The sequence below is a fragment of the Ylistrum balloti genome, unplaced genomic scaffold, assembly GCF_031769215.1.
Source record: "Ylistrum balloti isolate Yb309-2 unplaced genomic scaffold, AGI_CSIRO_Ybal_v1 Utg370580, whole genome shotgun sequence".
In the NCBI taxonomy this organism is placed as follows: Eukaryota; Metazoa; Mollusca; class Bivalvia; order Pectinida; family Pectinidae; genus Ylistrum; species Ylistrum balloti.
In genome coordinates, this window is record NW_026782361.1 from 904,247 (window position 1) to 928,726 (window position 24,480).

Here is a 24,480-nt window from a genome sequence, read left to right on the forward strand (position 1 = left end):
GAAGGCTTTTAAAAGAATTTTCTCTATTTCCCATATTTGGTCTCATTCCTCCAGCCATACAGAAGAAGGATTTTAAACTAATTCTTCTATTTTCCATATAAGGCCTTGGCCTTCTGGCCCCCAGGGAACCTGAGGTCTACCATTTAAACAAAACTGATTCCCCTTTAAGCAAGTGTGCTTCTGACCAAATTGAGACAGAATCCAGGTATTCCTTCAAAGGAACAATTCTGAAGATTTTGCGCTATTTCCCCTATTGGACCCCATCCCTACTGCCCCTGAATATTGAGACCCATCATTCTTCCAAGGATGCTTGAGATTTAATTGGGACAAAATCCTAGCAATCCTACAGAAGAAGGATTTTAATGACAATCCTCTGTTTCCCAATTGGGCCTTACCTTTCTATCCCAAGGAGGGCAGACCCATTGTTTATATAAAAAAAAACTGAGTCCTTTGGGCCAAGTGGGCTTATAGAAAATAAAATTGACATATTCAATAAACTTTCCAGGCAACTTGGACACATGTTTGAAGACATTAAAATTGTGTGAAGTAAGAAGTAATAAAATACTTCAAATTTGACCTTGACTCTTAACCTTAACCTCTGGCCAGTGAACTTTTCATATGATTTCAGACAACTATGCTTCATTATAAGATACTTGAATATTTGCCACTAATATTTGGGTATAATAAATTTTCTGCTGAATGTTTCCATTTCATTTCTACATATAGAAAAGGTGACATCAGAAATGGTGATAGCAGTCTTTGAACTCTGACCATGAAAAGCAACAGTAAATGTCTGAGTGTAACCATCCAAAGAGAACTGCAAATATTTTGTAGAAACATATTTTTTATAATAGTAACAGCGACATTGACCTTTGACCTCAGGACCTAAAAATCACTCCCACTCTGACATTTCATTAAAAGAAGAATTGGGTGAAGCCTGAGGGCAATTGGCTCACAAGAACTTGATATTGTGAAAATATTGTGCTGGAACCAAAAAATGGATAGACAGACAACTTATCCATCTTTGTTGCTGGACCCTAATTACAGGTAGTTATTGTGGATTAAATACAGGTAACTGTTGTGGATATTATATTAATATTTATATTAAAACCAGACACCTATTGCTTATTTAATTTACAGGTATCTATTGTATACACAGTGAGTATTACAGTTGACAGCAGTTACACAATACAATCAATTGTAAGATGTTACATTTAGTTAGTATCAACCTCAGGTGTATATATCAATTGTGATATGACCTTATGATAATATGATAAGCAGAGTGACCACTGTGTGGCCATCAGCTGTCCATTAGTGACCATTCCTTGACAATCAACCCAGACACTAATGGCACAGTTGACCTGTGGAGTTTATTACCTTGTATGTCATGAAAAGTACACAGAAATCTGAGCCAGGAGACCACTGCATTTCTCTCACACAATAATTGGACAAAGGTCAATCCAGGTCAGGTGTTGACCAAACATTCCAAGAATTTCTCAAACAGGAAGTGCAACCACAGGTCAATGAATGTGAATGAATGTATTTGTATCAATATGGGTTAATAATTGTACTTTTATTTTTTGTAACTTTCAAAGTCTGATTATATGATTTCAAGAAAAAATGGATTTCTATACCTATCATGAATGAAAAGTTGCAGTGACATGTAATGTCACATAATGAAAAAGGTCTCCATAGTAAAACATTTGCAATAGTTCAGTTGGCTAGAGTGTTGTCAAACCTAACCTTAAGACTCTCATATGTTGTTCAATGTCATAACTGCAAGCTACAACAAGGAGACCTCAACTCAAAATGTCTCTGGATTTTCATGGGACGAATCCTACCCAGCAAACAATGCCGAGAATAATTCTGTGTATACATACACAAGGAATTTGAAATGTACTATTTCAAATTTAAAATACAGCAGTATTGTAAATATCTAATTATACTTATGCAGATAGTGTTAGCTGAATGTAACTTTGTGACTTAATAACACAGCATGCATTGCTATGATTAAACTTCACAAGTTACGACCTCGCCATGAAAACAATGAATTTCAATAACATTCAGGGAAGAAGTAAACCTAATTCAAATATACACAAATGAACTCAAAACACAATACACAAATTGTCTGAGTAATTACAGCTGATGTTAGAATTCCATATATGTCATGGTTTCGTTATTTCAATATGATGAAAAATGATGATGGTATTTGTAATTCCTAGACATACAATACATTGGCCCATTCCTATCCACCATTTATATCACATATTATATGTGCGTCACTTCTTTCAAATCAGGTCTATTCCACATAGCATGAATAATAATTCTTTCAACTGTAAATTTGGTAATTTCATTTTTATTTCAATCCAAACTTCAATATTTCAGCCTGTTCTGATCTGTCAGAAGATAATTGTATTGTCAATACCCATTTTCTTTACATCTCTGACAGCCTTTAAGCTGGCAGCATCCCGTCCACCACAATCACTGTGGAACAGTGCTGCCGTCTAAACAGAAGTGTCAGACCAGGAATTAAACGTAAACTAGTTAACAGATAATCTAAAAAATCTAAATAGAAGAACAAAGATTACAATCTAAACTAAAAGTAAAATTGATTTTGGTCTAAATATTTTATTTAATTTTTTTTTTCATCAGAATTGGAAAGTTTATATCAGAAATAGCAATTATGCACAGAAATATGTGTAGTAAATAAACCGTATAACACAAGTACTTTACACCAGTACAAAAGTATAACAAATATATTACATACCAGTACCAAAGTATAACATATTATATACCAATAACAAATTATAACACACAGTACATGTATTATACATGTAACATCAGGCTCTATGTCTGTGTGTAGACAATCTTTGAAGGCCCCAAGCGAAACAAGTTTGATATTTGCTCTTTTATGTATTTTGGGTAACCAGAATAATTAAAAAAAATACATTAACAAAAAAAAATTATAAATGCATAATTCATTTGCAAACCTTATTAAATGTTCACTGATAATCTTGATAAATTGCCTTCCGTTGTCTGTTATATAAACAAACTTTGGTCAACAAAATGGGTACCAGATTGTAAGAAATGGTGGAACTTTTTTTCCAGTATTATTTGAATCAATCTGGAAAAAATGATTAAAAAATTGACTCTGCTGTCTATATACCAACATATAACACATGAAATACAAACCAGTCCTGCTGTATAACACATGTAATACACACCAGTCCTGCTGTATAACACATGAAATACAAACCAGTCCTGCTGTATAACACATGTAATACACACCAGTCCTGCTGTATAACACATGTAATACATACCATTCCTGCTGTATAACACATGTAATACACACCAGTCCTGCTGTATAACACATGTAATACACACCATTCCTGTTGTATAATACATGTAATGCACACCATTCCTGCTGTATAACACATGTAATGCACACCATTCCTGCTGTATAACACATGTAATGCACACCATTCCTGCTGTATAACACATGTAATACACACCAGTCCTGCTGTATAACACATGTAATACACACCATTCCTGCTGTATAACACATGTAATGCACACCATTCCTGCTGTATAACACATGTAATACACACCATTCCTGCTGTATAACACATGAAATACACACCAGTCCTGCTGTATAACACATGTAATACACACCAGTCCTGCTGTATAACACATGTAATACACACCATTCCTGCTGTATAACACATGTAACACACACCATTCCTGCTGTATAACACATGAAATACATACCATTCCTGCTGTATAACACATGTAATACATACCATTCCTGCTGTATAACACATGTAATACACACCATTCCTGCTGTATAACACATGTAAACACATGTAATACATACCATTCCTGCTGTATAACACATGTAATACACACCATTCCTGCTGTATAACACATGTAATACACACCATTCCTGCTGTATAACACATGTAATGCACACCATTCCTGCTGTATAGCACATGTAATACACACCATTCCTGCTATATAACACATGTAATACACACCAGTCCTGCAGTATAACACATGTAATACACACCATTCCTGCTGTATAACACATGTAATACACACCATTCCTGCTGTATAACACATGTAATACACACCAGTCCTGCTGTATAACACATGTAATACACACCATTCCTGCTGTATCCTGCTGTATAATACATGTAATACACACCATTCCTGCTGTATAACACATGTAATACACATAAGCACACCCCTGCAATGTATAATACATGTAATACACACCAGTCTGCTGTATAACAGATGTATACACACAGTCCTGCTGTATAACAAATGTAACACACCATTCCTGCTGTATAACACATGTAATACACACCATTCCTGCTATATAACACATGTAATACACACCATTCCTGCTGTATAACACATGTAATACACATCATTCCTGCTGTATAACACATGAAATACACACCAGTCCTGCTGTATAACAGATGTAATACACACCAGTCCTGCTGTATAACAAATGTAATGCACACCATTCCTGCTGTATAACACATGTAATACACACCATTCCTGCTGTATAGCACATGTAATACACACCATTCCTGCTGTATAACACATGTAATACACACCATTCCTGCTGTATAGCACATGTAATACACACCATTCCTGCTGTATAACACATGTAATACACACCAGTCCTGCTGTATAACACATGTAATACACACCATTCCTGCTGTATAACACATGTAATACACACCATTCCTGCTGTATAACACATGTAATACACACCAGTCCTGCAGTATAATACATGTAATACACACCATTCCTGCTGTATAACACATGTAATACACATAAGCCCTGCAATATAATACATGTAATACACACCAGTCCTGCAGTATAATACATGTAGTCTTACATTATTCCATAAGTATTATACACCAGTCCTACAAATTAATCCACCAGTCCTACACAATCATATGTTTATTACACACCAGTCCTTTAGCTTAACATACCACTCCTGTAGTTAAACACAAGTATAATACACAATGCTACAGTGTAAGAAAAAAGTATTATACAACAATCCTGCAGTAAAACACTATACTACACACCAGTCTTACAGTTTAACATGTATATGGTTGTGAACTATACTGAAGCACATTTTGTAAAATTTACATCCAAATCAAAGCAGAAACATATGGTTTTTACATTAGTTTTGGTTGACAATGTTTGGTGGTAAGATCTCCAAACAGACTTGGCATACCTATAACACAGGTATTACACACCAGTCTTACAGTGTAAGACACAAGTATTACATACCAGTCTTATACAGGCATTACAGTAATACAGTATTACACATGTATAACACACCAGTTCTATAGTATTACACATGTATTACACACCAGTTCTACAGTATCACACATATATTACAACCAGTTCTACAGTATTACACACCAGTTCTACAGTATAACACCTCAGTTCTTTAGTATAACACACCAGTTCTATAGTATTACACATGTATAACACACCAGTTCTATAGTATTACACATGTATTACACACCAGTTCTACAGTATCACACATATATTACAACCAGTTCTACAGTATAACACCTCAGTTCTTTAGTATAACACACCAGTTCTATAGTATCACACATGTATAACACACCAGTTCTATAGTATATCATACCAGTTCTACAGTATCACACATATATTACAACCAGTTCTATAGTATATCATACCAGTTCTACAGTATTATACATGTATAACACACCAGTTCTACGGTATTACACACCAGTTCTATAGTATATCATACCAGTTCTACAGTATTACACATGTATTACACACCAGTTCTATAGTATTACACATGTATTACACACCAGTTCTACAGTATCATACATGTATTACACACCAGTTCTATAGTATATCATACCAGTTCTACAGTATCACACACCAGTTCTACAGTATTATACATGTATAACACACCAGTTCTACGGTATTACACACCAGTTCTATAGTATATCATACCAGTTCTACAGTATTACACATGTATAACACACCAGTTCTACAGTATTAGACATGTATTACACACCAGTTCTATAGTATTACACATGTATTACACACCAGTTCTACAGTATCATACATGTATTACACACCAGTTCTATAGTATATCATACCAGTTCTACAGTATTACACATGTATAACACACCAGTTCTACAGTATTACACATGCATTACACACCAGTTTTATAGTATTACACTGTATAACATACCGGTTCTACAGTATTACACATGTATAACATACCAGTTCTATAGTATAACACACCAGTTCTACAGTATTACACACCAGTTCTACAGTATTACACACCAGTTCTACAGTATTACACACCAGTTCTACAGTATTACACACCAGTTCTATAGTATAACACACCAGTTCTATAGTATTACATGTGTATTACACACCAGTTCTATAGTATAACACACCTGTTCTACAGTATTACACACTGATTCTATAGTATATCACACCAGTTCTACAGTATAACAAACCAGTTCTATAGTATAACACACCAGTTCTATAGTATAACACACCTGTTCTACAATATTACACACCAGTTCTATAGTATAACACACCAGTGTTCTATAGTATAACACACCTGTTCTACAGTATATCATACCAGTTCTATAGTATAACACACCAGTTCTATAGTATATCATGCCAGTTCTATAGTATTACACACCAGTTCTATAGTATATCATACCAGTTCTACAGTATTACACATGTATTACACACCAGTTCTATAATATATCATACCAGTTCTATAATATTACACACCAGTTCTATAGTATAACACACCTGTTCTACAGTATTATACACCAATTCTATAGTATATCACACCAGTTCTACAGTATTACACACCAGTTCTACAGTATTACACACCAGTTCTACAGTGTTACACACCAGTTCTACAGTATAACACACCAGTTCTATAGTATTACACACCAGTTCTATAATATAACACACCAGTTCTATAGTATAACACACCAGTTCTACAGTATAACACACCAGTTCTACAGTATTACACACCAGTTCTATAGTATAACACACCAGTTCTATAGTATAACACACCAGTTCTATGGTATAACACACCAGTTCTACAGTATTACATACCAGTTCTATAATATAACACACCAGTTCTATAGTATAACACACCAGTTCTACAGTATAACACACCAGTTCTACAGTATTACACACCTGTTCTACAGTATAACACACCAGTTCTACAGTATTACACACCAGTTCTATAGTATAACACACCAATTCAATAGTATTTCACACCAGTTCTATAGTATAACACACCTGTTCTATAGTATTATACATGTATAACACACCAGTTCTACAGTATTACACACCAGTTCTATAGTATATCATACCAGTTCTGTAATATTATACATGTATAACACACCTGTTCTACAGTATTACACACCAGTTCTATAGTATTACACATGCATTACACACAAGTAATTCAAACATTGGTTCTTTCTTACATTATAAAGATATCCAGTATCTTTTAATCCATTAAATATATTTTACTGAACATCAAAAATCTGCATTTGTTTTTAGATGGGCTCAACAAGAGGGCAATGTTTGGAACATTAAGAATCTCTGAGCAGCAGCAAAAGAATCAGGGACATTAATTTAGAGTATGCATCACCAGAACACATCAAGCTCTTCCCTATAAAACAGGGTTGTTTATCACAAGCCTGCCAGATTTGGAATGAATTACAAAGCTAATTTAGTACAGGGTGGTAATAAACACTTTGATGTATGGCTTCAAACTGGTTATAATTTTCTTATTCTGCCTGTTTTGTTTTATCAATCATTTGTCATTATATAACACTACAAGAGCTCCCAATCAATACAGCCAGGCTACATACATGTTCTACAACCACATCCACTAGTATATAAGTCAGTTCAATATTTCCCCTAATGGAACTCGCACATCTTTTCATCCTTTTTTTTTCATTGAGAATGACTTCATGATAAAATGTATATCCATGTAAGACATAGGTTTTAAAATTGTATATGACATAAAGCTTTTGTATGACAAAAAAAGACATTAAATCTGGTTATTTGAGAACCATAAACATCAGTGGTTTTCCCAGAACCTATGTTGTGTTACAAGATACATATAATACAATACCAGATATTTGAAACTCATAAAGTTGTATTGGCAGATGGTACCTGACATTTGTGATAAGAGCCTGCCTTCACGTCTTTTTATTTACAACACTGGACCGGGATAAACTAAAACACTAATGCCCTTTTTACTGTTGATGTAAAGTACGGCCTTTGATGTAAACTGTGATAAAACAAAACAGTTATAATATCCTGAAAGTATTCCTGTATTTGGCAGCAATTGTGATCTTTCTATGGTGTTTTCATCAATTTATTTAGTTTTCTGTATGATATAACAACCTGAAAACAGTTTAACACCTGCTTGCAGATTAACTGAGTTGAAAAATGGATATCATGACTACACAAAACAAATGTACAGTAAGTTGTAGATACACACCTATCAAGTTTTTATTTCATTCCCTGGAAGTAATTCAGCGTGCTTGTTACAGTTTCCAAAAAGGTCCAAGTCAAATTCCTTACTTCCTCACATAAAGTCAACATAATGGGAAAAAGTTACGAAAATCGTATTAAGATATCAAAAATTGTATTCAAATTGTACATGAATTTTGCTGATATTTTCTGACAGATGTTGGCCATGCAGTCTACCTTCTACTTCTGCTTTTTTGAACTGAACTCTGTATTCTAAAGAAATCCATAACTACCATATTGTTTGAAAATTTAAAAGAACATTGTACCAATTTTTTTGGAAAAATTGCATTGTTTGACATGAAAAGGTCACATTTTTAGTCAATTCATGCCGATATCAGATTCTATTACACAAAATAAAAGCGAGGTTTTATTGATTTTGTGTCTTCAAATGTAGATTTTAATGTATCTGTCATTGTTGTAGGAATCACGGCAGTCCTCAAATTCCTAGTGGATATTGGTTTTACCAGCCATAATGCTAATTCAGCATCTGTCACAAAGGAGAACTAAAAAAGGTTAGCTTAATAAAAACCTTAGTATGGTAAACTCAATATATAAGTTAAATGGTTTGACAATTATCCAGGGAAAGATTATCAAGTCATAAACAAAAATAAGTCACTTTGTAAAGTAAGACTCTCCAGTGCTACTTGTCACTTTTAAAGACAGATTTTGATGATTTTCAGTATCACTTTATCAATATTTAAACAAGAACTCCACATAATTATTCCTTTGTTGTTCCCAATCTGACCATGGACAGTCAGTAAAATTCATTGTGTTGAACATTGTATGAGTTTTAGTCGCTATAAATTCCAACCCCACAGAGGCCCAGGTAGAGTTGGGGTCTTGGGGAAATAATATATCAGTAGATTTGAAATCCTTCTTGGTTAACATTGCCAGCTATAATATATAAGAGGCCAAAGGGCCTTTATGGTCATGTGAGTTACAATGCTTCTTGAAACATGTCATAGAAATTATTTTGTTTAAAAAACAAAGATAACATAAATATAAACTGTGCATTAGATTGCCTGGCTAAAGCTTCTGAGTTTGAATTAAAAGAAATTACACTCCAAAATTGAACTTTCCTATATAAACTCTTTTATCCTTGAAAAGTAAAACATCTTTGACATTTTTCAGTCAGTCTGACCCATTTTTGGCCCCACCAAACACATTTGGGGGACAGCCAAGGTCATTGTGGATCTCATTTGTTATCTTATACTAATAATTCTAACCAAGTTTGAACTATTTCCAAGAGAAAATAAACAATTCATGTTCAAAAAAGTAATTTTCCCATTAGTAAACTTTAACCCCTCCCCAGGAAGAAATGTGAGACCCTGGTGTCATGAAATTTACAATTTTGGTAAAATATCTGAAAGCATTTTCATCCATGAAGAGTATTTGATTTGATTCCACAATACCAAGGATTTGAAAAGATTTTGTAAGTTCCAATCAATGTGACCCCTAGGGTTGGGGACAATATAATTTACACTTTTGGTGTGCCTTTAGCCATGAAAGTTTTTGTAAAATTTCATTGAAATTGGTGCAGGAATTTCCAGAAGTCGAAAATGTTAAACGTTTACACATAACATATGACGCATGAAACCTGACAAAAGGGGATCATAATAGGTCACTCTAAGACTTTGTCTCAGGTGACCAGACGTAAAAATTGAAAACTTTCACTCTACAGATACAAATCAGTGCTTTGAGAAATGTGAATGAACTGGTATTGGGTTACTGAACCTTTCAATGACCTTGAATGAACTAATATTGTGTTACTGAACCTTTAAATGACCTTGAATGAACTAATATTGTGTTACTGAACCTTTCAATGACCTTGAAGGAACTAGTATTGTGTTACTGAACCTTTCAATGACCTTGAATGAAATGGTATTGTGTTACTGAATCTTTCAATAACCTTGAATGAACTGGTATTGTGTTACTGAACCTTTCAATGACCTTGAATGAACTAGTATTGTGTTACTGAATCTTTAAATTTGCTGAACTATATATTTATCTTGGTGAAATGAATTTGACAACAACTACCATTGCTGCTGGACAATACATGGAACAACAACATATATCCACAGATTATTGTGTACCACAGGTTGTACTTCAAAAGATGCAAACAGGAGATGATATTGTTATAAAAAGTTCTTAAAACACAACCAGTAGAGGATTTCTTTGTTGTGACGTGAAATCTACCTGCCTACATACTTAGACATATAGCAACACAGCATACAATGAACTAGTATTGTGTTACTGAACCTTTCAATGACCTTGAATGAAATGGTATTGGGTTACCGATCCTTTAAATGACCTTGAATGAACTGGTATTGTGTTACTGAATCTTTCAATGACCTTGAATGAACTGGTATTGGGTTACCAAACCTTTCAATGACCTTGAATGAAATGGTATTGGGTTACTGAACCTTTCAATGACCTTGAATGAACTGGTATTGTGTTACTGAATCTTTCAATGACCTTTAATGAAATGGTATTAGGTTACCGAACCTTTCAATGACCTTGAATGAACTAGCATTGTGTTACCGGATCTTTCAATAACCTTGAATTAAATGGTATTGTGTTACTGAACCTTTCAATGACCTTGAATGAACTAGTATTGTGTTACTGAATCTTTAAATGACCTTGAATGAACTGGTATTGGGTTACCAAACCTTTCAATGACCTTGAATGAAATGGTATTGGGTTACTGAACCTTTCAATGACCTTGAATGAACTGGTATTGTGTTACTGAATCTTTCAATGACCTTTAATGAAATGGTATTAGGTTACCGAACCTTTCAATGACCTTGAATGAACTAGCATTGTGTTACCGGATCTTTCAATAACCTTGAATTAAATGGTATTGTGTTACTGAACCTTTCAATGACCTTGAATGAACTAGTATTGTGTTACTGAATCTTTAAATGACCTTTAATGAACTGGTATTGTGTTACTGAATCTTTCAATGACCTTGAATGAACTAGTATTGTGTTACTGAACCTTTCAATGACCTTGAATGAACTAGCATTGTGTTACTGAACCTTTCAATGACCTTGAATGAACTAGCATTGTGTTACTGAACCTTTCAATGACCTTGAACGAACTGATATTGAGTTTCTTCACCTTTCAATAACCTTGAATGAACTGGTATTGTGTTACTGAATCTTTCAATTTGCTGAACCATATATTTATCTTGGTAAAATGAATTGGACAACAACTACCATTGCTGCTGGACAATACATGGAACAACAACATGTATCCACAGATTATTGTGTACCACAGGTTGTACTTCAAAAGATGCAAACAGGAGATGATTTTGTTATAAAAAGTTCTTAAAACAAAACCAGTAGAGGATTTCTTTGTTGTGACGTGAAATCTACCTGCCTATATACTTAGACATATAGCAACACAGCATACAAGGGGTGGTCATGTGACACAGTGGTAATACATTTAGCAGTCACCAAGCCATCAGGGATTTGATTCAGGGAATGGACGTGAAAAAGTATGGGTCATCTGCCTGACCAAGTGGCTTTTTCTCAGGTGCTCTCAAATTAAGACCCCCATCCCTCCGCGAGCTTCCGTTTGGCTGATTAATATAAGCTGATGACTTGTTTTGCAATTGTTGTAAAATAAATGAAGTTAATATATTTTTAACACAGCATACAGGGGTGGTACCATAAACAATCAGACAGCTTGTTGTTATAACTCATGTCAAATGATCTAATACTCTTCTGAATCGTCTATAATATCATAAATAACAGTATGGGAAGCAAAAATTTCACTGTGTTTAATTACATTTGTGATTTTCATAAAGTGATAAATCTGCCACAGAAAAATGATTAGGTGATAAAACACGGGCAATCTATGATCTAATTAAACTGGAAGTCTTCAAAACCACATTGGATTGCCAAGGATTGTGTGACTTTTTCTCCACAGATGACATGTAAATGATTGCAGTCAAATATTTGCTACTTATTGTACATAAATTATCCTTAATGAAGCAATGTTTTATCACATTCCTCAAAGGAAACCTGCATCAGCTGGGCAACATTGTTAGAGACAATCAGTGAGTTGTCCAGTGAGGCAAAAGGCAACTAAAGAGGCAGTGCTGACTCTAGGAACACTGAACTGCTGAGTGAAGATATTCACCTTACTAAGAGCGTTTTCTGAATTTTCAGTTTAAAATTTATTTACTTATAATTTAATTTTTACAAGATATCAGACCCATTTGGTGTGAATATATCTGTACAGATCAGTAGCATATGTTGGCATGATTTTTTAGTACAAACAGTTAAGCCAGTTGTTTGTCTGTTAAGTTCTCTGACAGTAAATGTACAGATAAAGTTGAGTTCTCTGACAGTAAATGAAAAGATAACATTTAGTTCTCTAACAGTTAATGTACAGATAAAGTTTATTCCTCTGACAGTAAATGTACAGATAAAGTTCAGTTCTCTGACAGTAAATGTACAGATAAAGTTTAGTTCTCTGACAGTAAATGTACAGATAAAGTTTATTCCTCTGACAGTAAATGTACAGATAAAGTTTAGTTCTCTGACAGTAAATGTACAGATAAAGTTAAGTCCTCTGACAGTAAATGTACAGATAAAGTTAAGTCCTCTGATAGTAAATGTACAGATAAAGTTAAGTCCTCTGACAGTAAATGTACAGATGAAGTTTATTTCTCTGACAGTAAATGTACAGATAAAGTTTAGTCCTCTGACAGTAAATGTACAGATAAAGTTTAGTTCTCTGACAGTAAATGTACAGATAAAGTTTAGTTCTCTGACAGTAAATGTACAGATAAAGTTTATTCCTCTGACAGTAAATGTACAGATAAAGTTTACCTCTGACAGTAAATGTACAGATAAAGTTAAGTCCTCTGACAGTAAATGTACAGATAAAGTTAAGTCCTCTGACAGTAAATGTACAGATAAAGTTAAGTCCTCTGACAGTAAATGTACAGATGAAGTTTATTTCTCTGACAGTAAATGTACAGATGAAGTTTAGTTCTCTGACAGTAAATGTACAGATAAAGTTAAGTGTTCTGACAGTAAATGTACAGAAAAAGTTTAGTTCTCTGACAGTAAATGTACAGATAAAGTTGAGTTCTCTGACAGTAAATGTACAGATAAAGTTAAGTCCTCTGACAGTAAATGTACAGATAAAGTTTAGTTTTCTGACAGTAAATGTTCAGATAAAGTTGAGTTCTCTGACAGTAAATGTACAGATAAAGTTGAGTTCTCTGACAGTAAATGTACAGATAAAGTTTAAATTTCTGACAGTAAATGTACAGATAAAGTTTAGTTTCTGACAGTTAATGTACAGATAAAGTTTAGTCCTCTGACAGTAAATGTACAGATAAAGTTTACTTCTCGGACAGTAAATGTACAGATTAATTTAGTCCTCTGACAGTAAATGTACAGATAAAGTTTAGTTCCATTGGAGTTAATGTATGGATAAAGTTAAGTTCTTTGACAGTAAATGAATATAGGAAACTTATTCCTTTGACAGTAAATGTACAAAAAATCTTAGTCCTCTGACAGTAAATTTAAATGTGCACATAAAATTTAGTCCTCACACAGTAAATGTACACATAACATTTAGTCCTCACACAGTAAATGTACACATAACATTTAGTCCTCTGTTTGTTGATGTACTGATGGTTCAAATAAAGAGGTCACCTCCTCATCAGTTATATATAACTGATCATATTGATGATCCACATAAAAAGGTCATCCGTCCCTTTGTGGTATATATAACTGATTATGCAGAGTGCCCTTGTTTCTTTCTCTCCAATCCCTGATCTAAACCCCCAGCCTATTGGTGTGAGAAAGTTTTCTAGCCTCATATCATTATTAATGTATTTCTTTCTCACACCAAATCATCTGATGATATATACAGATTTATGATAGGCATTACAATCTTGTTGATTTCGGAGTCTCACTACAAAATTTCCCCAGAGGCATTTTCACAGTTATCAGTGACATATCAAAGACACCATCAGCACAGATAAACTATTAAACTTTCAAAGGATACAACTTCATTGCTTTTAAATTAATTTCCCCGGCACTTAATATAAAACCAAACAGATATGAAAAGTTATCAGCTTTGTCACTACTACAGAAGACAATAGCATTAAAACCATAAACATGAAACAAAAAAACCTCACCAGTAATACAGTCGTGGCCAATATCTATACCTCCCGACATCATCGGCACCAATATATCATAAAAAATTCATGATGTTTACAATAAGCTATGAGCTTGATTATGATAGGACAGAACGAATTGGCTTTGATGAGAATGATCAGGTGGCCTAACAACTTACATGAAATGTAATTATTTATAAATATTGTTTCATGAATTAATAACACAAATGTGTTCATTAGTACATCAAAACTTGTTTTCTACAGGGTAACTTTTGGTAAATCAGTAACAACTTCAAAGTACTGAATATATATTTGTAAATTGAAATGTGAGATATAATCCCTCACATGCAAAACAATAAAACTCTTTTATAGAAGATCACTATCAACAGCTAAATTTGAAATTTGAAATACATTTTCCATTAAATCCGCAAAATCCAACAAATCTTAAAATTATTAACATTGAAACACTTTACAAGGATGTGCATTCCACAATATAGTCCCACCTCAAAGAGTCCTCTGCAAACCACAGCAAAGCTAGTTTGTAGTTTAGACAAATCTCAATTAGAATATTTTTATGAACACCTACATTAGTCTGTCAATTTTGATAAGTTTTCAGTACAATACTCGATTGTCTCCTAGCAAGAATATGCATGGTTTAGAAAGATAGCTGCATTTTGTATAGCATATAACTGTCGCTAGGTGTCACTGATGGAATATTTCCACTAGTCGAAAAGGTAGGATTGTTAGTAACAGCTAGTTCCAAAAGCTGTGGCATTAGGCTGAAACCATATAACTGTGTTATGTTTAGCCTATAAAATAATTCTCTACAATGTTATCGTGGTTAAATCAGTAACATTTATCGAAACTCTTCCTCTACTCTTGTTCTACAGGGTAATTGTATGGAAGCCAGTAACATCAAAACTCATTGTCTACAGTGTAATCGTGGGTAAACGATAGACATCAAAATCTTTCTCTAAGCTTTATCGTGAGTAAACCAGTAACTTCAAAACTCCTCCTCTACAGGATTATCATAGGTAAACCAATATTATCTAAAGTACAGTGTAATTGTAGGTAAATCAGTGACATCTAAACTTGACATCTACAGTAAAATTGTAGGTAAACCAGTGACATCTAAACTTGACATCTACAGTGTAATTGTAGGTAAACCAGTGACATCTACAGTATAATTGTAGGTAAACCAGTGACATCTAAACTTGACATCTACAGTGTAATTGTAGGTAAACCAGTGACATCTAAACTTGACATCTACAGTGTAATTGTAGGTAAACCAGTGACATCTAAACTTGACATCTACAGTGTAATTGTAGGTAAATCAGTGACATCTAAACTTGACATCTACAGTGTAATTGTAGGTAAACCAGTGACATCTAAACTTGACATCTACAGTATAATTGTAGGTAAATCAGTGACATCTAAACTTGACATCTACAGTGTAATTGTAGGTAAACCAGTGACATCTAAACTTGACATCTACAGTAAAATTGTAGGTAAACCAGTGACATCTAAACTTGACATCTACAGTGTAATTGTAGGTAAACCAGTGACATCTACAATATAATTGTAGGTAAACCAGTGACATCTAAACTTGACATCTACAGTGTAATTGTAGGTAAACCAGTGACATCTAAACTTGACATCTACAGTAAAATTGTAGGTAAATCAGTGACATCTAAACTTGACATCTACAGTGTAATTGTAGGTAAACCAGTGACATCTACAATATAATTGTAGGTAAACCAGTGACATCTAAACTTGACATCTACAGTGTAATTGTAGGTAAACCAGTGACATCTACAATATAATTGTAGGTAAACCAGTGACATCTAAACTTGACATCTACAGTGTAATTGTAGGTAAACCAGTGACATCTAAACTTGACATCTACAGTGTAATTGTAGGTAAACCAGTGACATCTAAACTTGACATCTACAGTGTAATTGTAGGTAAACCAGTGACATCTAAACTTCACCTCTACAGTGTAATTGTAGGTAAACCAGTGACATCTACAGTATAATTGTAGGTAAACCAGTGACATCTACAGTATAATTGTAGGTAAATCAGTGACATCTAAACTTGACATCTACAGTGTAACTGTAGGAAAACCAGTGACATCTAAACTTCACCTCTACAGTGTAATTGTAGGTAAACCAGTGACATCTACAGTATAATTGTAGGTAAACCAGTGACATCTAAACTTGACATCTACAGTGTAATTGTAGGTAAACCAGTGACATCTAAACTTGACATCTACAGTATAATTGTAGGTAAACCAGTGACATCTACAGTATAATTGTAGGTAAACCAGTGACATCTAAACTTGACATCTACAGTGTAATTGTAGGTAAACCAGTGACATCTACAATATAATTGTAGGTAAACCAGTGACATCTACAATATAATTGTAGGTAAACCAGTGACATCTAAACTTGACATCTACAATATAATTGTAGGTAAACCAGTGACATCTAAACTTGACATCTACAGTGTAATTGTAGGTAAACCAGTGACATCTACAGTATAATTGTAGGTAAACCAGTGACATCTAAACTTGACATCTACAGTGTAATTGTAGGTAAACCAGTGACATCTAAACTTGACATCTACAGTGTAATTGTAGGTAAACCAGTGACATCTAAACTTGACATCTACAGTGTAATTGTAGGTAAACCAGTGACATCTAAACTTGACATCTACAGTGTAATTGTAGGTAAATCAGTGACATCTAAACTTGACATCTACAGTGTAATTGTAGGTAAACCAGTGACATCTACAATATAATTGTAGGTAAACCAGTGACATCTAAACTTGACATCTACAGTGTAATTGTAGGTAAATCAGTGACATCTAAACTTGACATCTACAGTGTAATTGTAGGTAAACCAGTGACATCTACAATATAATTGTAGGTAAACCAGTGACATCTAAACTTGACATCTACAGTATAATTGTAGGTAAATCAGTGACATCTAAACTTGACATCTACAGTGTAATTGTAGGTAAACCAGTGACATTAAAACTTGACATCTACAGTATAATTGTAGGTAAACCAGTGACATCTAAACTTGACATCTACAGTATAATTGTAGGTAAACCAGTGACATCTACAGTATAATTGTAGGTAAACCAGTAACATTTAAACTTCACATCTACAGTATAATTGTAGGTAAACCAGTGACATCTACAGTATAATTGTAGGTAAACCAGTAACATTTAAACTTGACATCTACAGTGTAATTGTAGGTAAACCAGAAACATTTAAACTTCACATCTACAGTATAATTGTAGGTAAACCAGTGACATCTACAGTATAATTGTAGGTAAACCAGTAACATTTAAACTTCACATCTACAGTATAATTGTAGGTAAACCAGTGACATCTACAGTATAATTGTAGGTAAACCAGAAACATTTAAACTTGACATCTACAGTGTAATTGTAGGTAAACCAGAAACATTTAAACTTGACATCTACAGTGTAATTGTAGGTAAACCAGTAACATTAAATTTATTTATTTTGATCTGATGTTTTGTTAACATTTTCTTCTGAATTCACCACCATGGTTCAACAGAGAAAATTCCCCATTCAACTTTTCCTAGGTAGCCAATGGGAAAACCATCTATTTCTCACCTTCATTATCACTACCAGGATCAACAATCATGTTCAAACCCCACTACCACATCCCAAGAGACAAGAAATTGTTTTATTTTGTATGTGATCCTGTCCTTATTTGAACTCACCAAGGTGCCTGGTACGAGCTTCTAAAAGAATAGCATATAATTTTGATCCACATCCCCTATCTTTATACTGATAATACTGCCCTGAGGTCAAAGATCAGATTCTTGTGGCTTGTACTTGACAATTTATGATGTTTAACAATTCATACTGTCACTATCTCATATCTGACTTTTAAACAAGCTAATGATGATATTTGTATGGAAGAAAAAGTAAATTAAGTTATAGTCTTGCATTAATTAGATTATGCCTTTTATCTCTCATATGCATGGCTTGAACATCTTCGATGGTGTTCCTCAAACTTTAAAACCGTTCTCTACTTTTAACAAAAATCAAGTGTCAAAATAAACAGGAAACAATGGGGCTTTAAAATGATTATAGGTAATATTGTAGAGCTGACATGGAGCAGAAAAAACAAGATGTTCAAAACTAAAATCATCTGCGACCCCCTATCAGGTGTACACAGGGAACGTCTCCGATCAACCAACAACCATAAAACTGGGGATAAAAGCTCTCTATTGACAGCAACACCATCTCTATTTACAGAGGCAGGTCACTCTCCAAAACCATTATTATCACACCCCTCAATGTCTCAGCACGTTCAATTCATATATTTTCATTATCATTTAAATTGTTTGTTATATAATACTCACGATCCATAATCATCTATTCAGTTCTGCCCAAAGACATCTGTTCTGAAAAATAATAGTCATAAAATAAGTACAATGTAAAAAACAAGGATTACAAACACACTTATTTTTTAATGTATCGCTATATAATATGGTCAACAGAATGAATAAAACTCTCAAGCAAAAAATATAGAAAAACATGACAAAACTTTCAATTAAATCAGAATTTGATAATGAGTAAAATATTGAGGATAGTGACAGATAGATTGGAGACAAATACAAGTTAATTACATTTTCAAGCCATAGAGCTTTGTTATGTAAATGGCATTTGGAAAAAGCCATCTGTATGCCAGAGCCATCTGCGCTTGGCCAGTGAATTTTTCGTTGACAGACAACATTACGAGGGGGACATCATTGCCATATTCTATACCCATCATTAACATATGAAAGACGTAGTGTAACCTTACACGGTGTTAGATACTAAAAGTGTTAATTACCAAACTGACTCACTTATTAAATCTTAGAATAATCCTTTAACTTCAATCAGCCAAAACCAAATTTCAGCCTTCAACAGGAATAGTCTTTCTCAAGCTTTCACATAGATCACAGAAAACACTACCTGATCTACAAATCTCTGAAGTCATTTACATCAAATTTCACTTTTATCTGAACAATTCTTTCAACACCATACCTTATTCTCATTATTTCCTTGACTAAAAGATGTGAATTATACTGATACATTTCTATATTTCACTTGAATATTTCCTGATTTTAATGAATATATATATTCATCATATTTATCCTGCCATAAGCCCTAAACTCTTGACTCAATGTAGTAGGTGGGCATATTACAGGGAACCTATATACCTATCTATCTATATAAGACACAGTGGTGGAGGAGGGATGGGGGTGTTGATATTTAATGTTAAAGAATGATTTTAAAACTATCTTTTTAGCTCTTAAATCTGATTAGAAATTTTCATTCTAATAGTGATTTGCTGATGGTTCAGTCTCCAATTAAGATAATGATGCCATTAAGGAAAATATAATTTTTTGAAAATTCAAAATAATGACACCATGAAAAAAGTTAAATTTTTCATAAATTTTAGTTTTATTGAGTGGAACTACTACACTTTAGAATAGTCAAACAAAAGAGATAATGATGGTCAATGACCACGGGGAAAAGATGATTATCAATATATATATAAGATAAAGTTATAATGATATCTCCCCAGAACCTGTTAGTGAATGTAGAGTGGAATCGTCTTTTAGTAACCGAGGTGACACGTAACATTCCAAAGCTAAGATGTCTACATCAATCATAACATGACAGAAAGTTACATACAACATTTTACCTCATCGTCAGGACAACTCTAAACATATTGTAATATTACTTATATTTATTGCCTTGGCCTCCACAGATTCTAATTAAAAATGGCAAAGTTGGATACATCTAAGAGTGGTATCTGAGGATTATATCAATTTGAATGCAAAGTCATTTTATCAATTGAATGTGACCAATTTTATGTGACTGTTTACATGTCAAGGTCAGATGAACAATGCACACTTTTAGAAGCTCACAAATATACATATGGAAAATAATCTAAATTTATATTCGCCTGTTTCTTTCCAAACCAGGGCCTGCTTGTTCAAATACTGATAATTTTATTTCTTAAAAAATCAAACCAACAATTATGTTTACAGGTATTGTAGCATAATCATAAATTTCAAATATCATCTAGTTATGTTTCAAGATTTGAACAGGTAGTGATGAAAAGGCAAAACTCAAAAAACTACTGGATAACTTTTCTATTAAAAATCTTTCATTGACCTCAAATGACTTTTCAATGACATCCCTGATTCCTTCTCTCCATTGACTTCCCAATAACATCCCTGATTCCTTCCCTCCATTGACTTCCCAACAACATCCCTGATTCCTTCCCTCCATTGACTTCCCAACAACATCCCTGATTCCTTCCCTCCATTGACTTCCCAACAACATCCCTGATTCCTTCCCTCCATTGACTTACCAACAACATCCCTGATTCCTTCCCTCCATTGACTTCCCAACAACATCCCTGATTCCTTCCCTCCATTGACTTCCCAACAACATCCCTGATTCCTTCCCTCCATTGACTTCCCAACAACATCCCTGATTCCTTCCTTCCATTGACTTCCTAACAACATCCCTGATTCCTTCCCTCCATTGACTTCCAACAACATCCCTGATTCCTTCCCTCCATTGACTTCCCAACAACATCCCTGATTCCTTCCTTCCATTGACTTCCAACAACATCCCGGATTCCTTCCCTCCATTGACTTACCAACAACATCCCTGATTCCTTCCCTCCATTGACTTACCAACAACATTCCTGATTCCTTCCCTCCATTGACTTCCCAACAACATCCCTGATTCCTTCCCTCCATTGACTTCTCTTCACAGATTTCCCAACAACATCCCTGATTCCTTCCCTCCATTGACTTCCCAACAACATCCCTGATTCCTTCCCTCCATTGACTTCCCAACAACATCCCTGATTCCTTCCCTCCATTGACTTACCAACAACATCCCTGATTCCTTCCCTCCATTGACTTACCAACAACATCCCTGATTCCTTCTCTTCACAGATTTCCCAACAACGTCCCTGATTCCTTCCCTCCATTGACTTCCCAACAACATCCCTGATTCCTTCCCTCCATTGACTTACCAACAACATCCCTGATTCCTTCCCTCCATTGACTTCCAAACAACATCCCTGATTCCTTCCCTCCATTGACTTCCAACAATATCCCTGATTCCTTCCTTCCATTGACTTCCAACAACATCCCTGATTCCTTCCCTCCATTGACTTCCAACAACATCCCTGATTCCTTCCCTCCATTGACTTCCTAACAACATCCCTGATTCCTTCCCTTCACAGATTTCCCAACAACATCCCTGATTCCTTCCCTCCATTGACTTCCTAACAACATCCCTGATTCCTTCCCTTCACAGATTTCCCAACAACATCCCTGATTCCTTCCCTCCATTGACTTTCAAACAACATCCCTGATTCCTTCCCTCCATTGACTTCCCAACAACATCCCTGATTCCTTCCCTTCACAGATTTCCCAACAACATCCCTGATTCCTTCCATTCACAGATTTCCCAACAACATCCCTGATTCCTTCCCTCCATTAACTTCACAACAACATCCCTGATTCCTTCTCTTCACAGATTTCCCAACAATGTCCCTGATTCTTTCTCTTCACAGATTTCCTAACAACATTCCTCATTCCTTCCCTCCATTGACTTGCCAACAACATCCCTGATTCCTTCCCTCCATTGACTTGCCAACAACATCCCTGATTCCTTCCCTCCATTGACTTGCCAACAACATCCCTGATTCCTTCCCTCCATTGACTTGCCAACAACATCCCTGATTCCTTCCCTCCATTGACTTCCAAACAACATCTCTGATTCCTTCCCTCCATTGACTTTCAAACAACATCCCTGATTCCTTCTCTTCACAGATTTCCCAACAATGTCCCTGATTTCTTCCTTCCATTGACTTGCCAACAACATCCCTGATTCCTTCCCTCCATTGACTTCCAAACAACATCCCTGATTCCTTCCCTCCATTAACTTCCAACAATATCCCTGATTCCTTCCCTCTATTGACTTCCAAACAACATCCCTGATTCCTTCCCTCCATTGACTTCCCAACATCATCCCTGATTCCTTCCCTCCATTGACTTCCTAACAACATCCCTGATTCCTTCCCTTCACAGATTTCCCAACAACATCCCTGATTCCTTCCATTCACAGATTTCCCAACAACATCCCTGATTCCTTCTCTTCACAGATTTCCCAACAACGTCCCTGATTCCTTCTCTTCACAGATTTCCCAACAACATCCCTGATTCCTTCCCTCCATTGACTTCCTAACAACATCCCTGATTCCTTCCCTTCACAGATTTCCCAACAACATCCCTGATTCCTTCCATTCACAGATTTCCTAACAACATCCCTGATTCCTTCCCTCCATTGACTTCCCAACATCATCCCTGATTCCTTCCCTTCACAGATTTCCCAACAACATCCCTGATTCCTTCCATTCACAGATTTCCCAACAACATCCCTGATTCCTTCCCTCCATTAACTTCACAACAACATCCCTGATTCCTTCTCTTCACAGATTTCCCAACAATGTCCCTGATTCTTTCTCTTCACAGATTTCCTAACAACATTCCTGATTCCTTCCCTCCATTGACTTGCCAACAACATCCCTGATTCCTTCCCTCCATTGACTTCCAAACAACATCTCTGATTCCTTCCCTCCATTGACTTGCCAACAACATCCCTGATTCCTTCCCTCCATTGACTTGCCAACAACATCCCATTGACTTGCCAACAACATCCCTGATTCTTTCCCTCTTTGACTTGCCAACAACATCCCTGATTCCTTCCTTCCATTGACTTGCCAACAACATCCCTGATTCCTTCCCTCCATTGACTTCCCAACAACATCCCTGATTCCTTCCCTCCATTGACTTCCAACAATATCCCTGATTCCTTCCCTCCATTGACTTCCAACAACATCCCTGATTCCTTCCCTCCATTGACTTCCCAACATCATCCCTGATTCCTTCCCTCCATTGACTTCCTAACAACATCCCTGATTCCTTCCCTTCACAGATTTCCCAACAACATCCCTGATTCCTTCCATTCACAGATTTCCCAACAACATCCCTGATTCCTTCTCTTCACAGATTTCCCAACAACGTCCCTGATTCCTTCCCTCCATTGACTTCCAACAATATCCCTGATTTCTTCCCTCCATTGACTTCCCAACAACATCCCTGATTCCTTCCCTCCATTGACTTCCCAACAACATCCCTGATTCCTTCCCTCCATTGACTTCCTATCAACATCCCTGATTCCTTCCCTCCATTGACTTCCCAACAACATCCCTGATTCCTTCCCTCCATTGACTTCCTAACAACATCCCTGATTCCTTCCCTCCATTGACTTTCCAACAAGATCCCTGATTCCTTCATCCTGTTTATGCAAAATTACTTTTCTTTTGCTCAGATGCTTCAAGAGTAGCCAAAATCTTCAAGTAAATCAAGGCTTATCGTGTATTTCAGAAAAAAGTACACTGATGACTAATGATGAACCATTGTATAAGCTCAATTGTCCATTGGGCCAGATGAACTAAAAACTCCTATGGACTTACCCTTCATTTTGTTTTTTGATCATTCCCTAACAGCATTTCTCTTTATTTTTCTCCCATTTTCTCTTTCTTGCTAATGGTTTAAAAATAAATCATATTACTGACTTATATCATACAATCAGATAAAGTAATCTTGACACTTCTA

The 24,480-nt window shown here is 35.1% G+C and overlaps 1 protein-coding gene across 3 annotated transcripts in view; it reads right to left on the bottom strand.

Moving 5' to 3' along the window:
* The window catches only part of LOC132556579 (TOX high mobility group box family member 4-like), a 102,405-nt gene that overhangs the window by 66,014 nt on the left and 11,911 nt on the right, over positions 1–24,480 (bottom strand). For 2 of the 3 annotated variants that reach the window (XM_060220996.1, XM_060220994.1), the window contains exon 2: positions 19,144–19,185. The gene's annotated coding sequence lies outside the window, so the exon portion shown is untranslated. The remainder of the gene's footprint in view (positions 1–19,143; positions 19,186–24,480) is intronic. The other variant, XM_060220995.1, reaches the window with a different exon arrangement.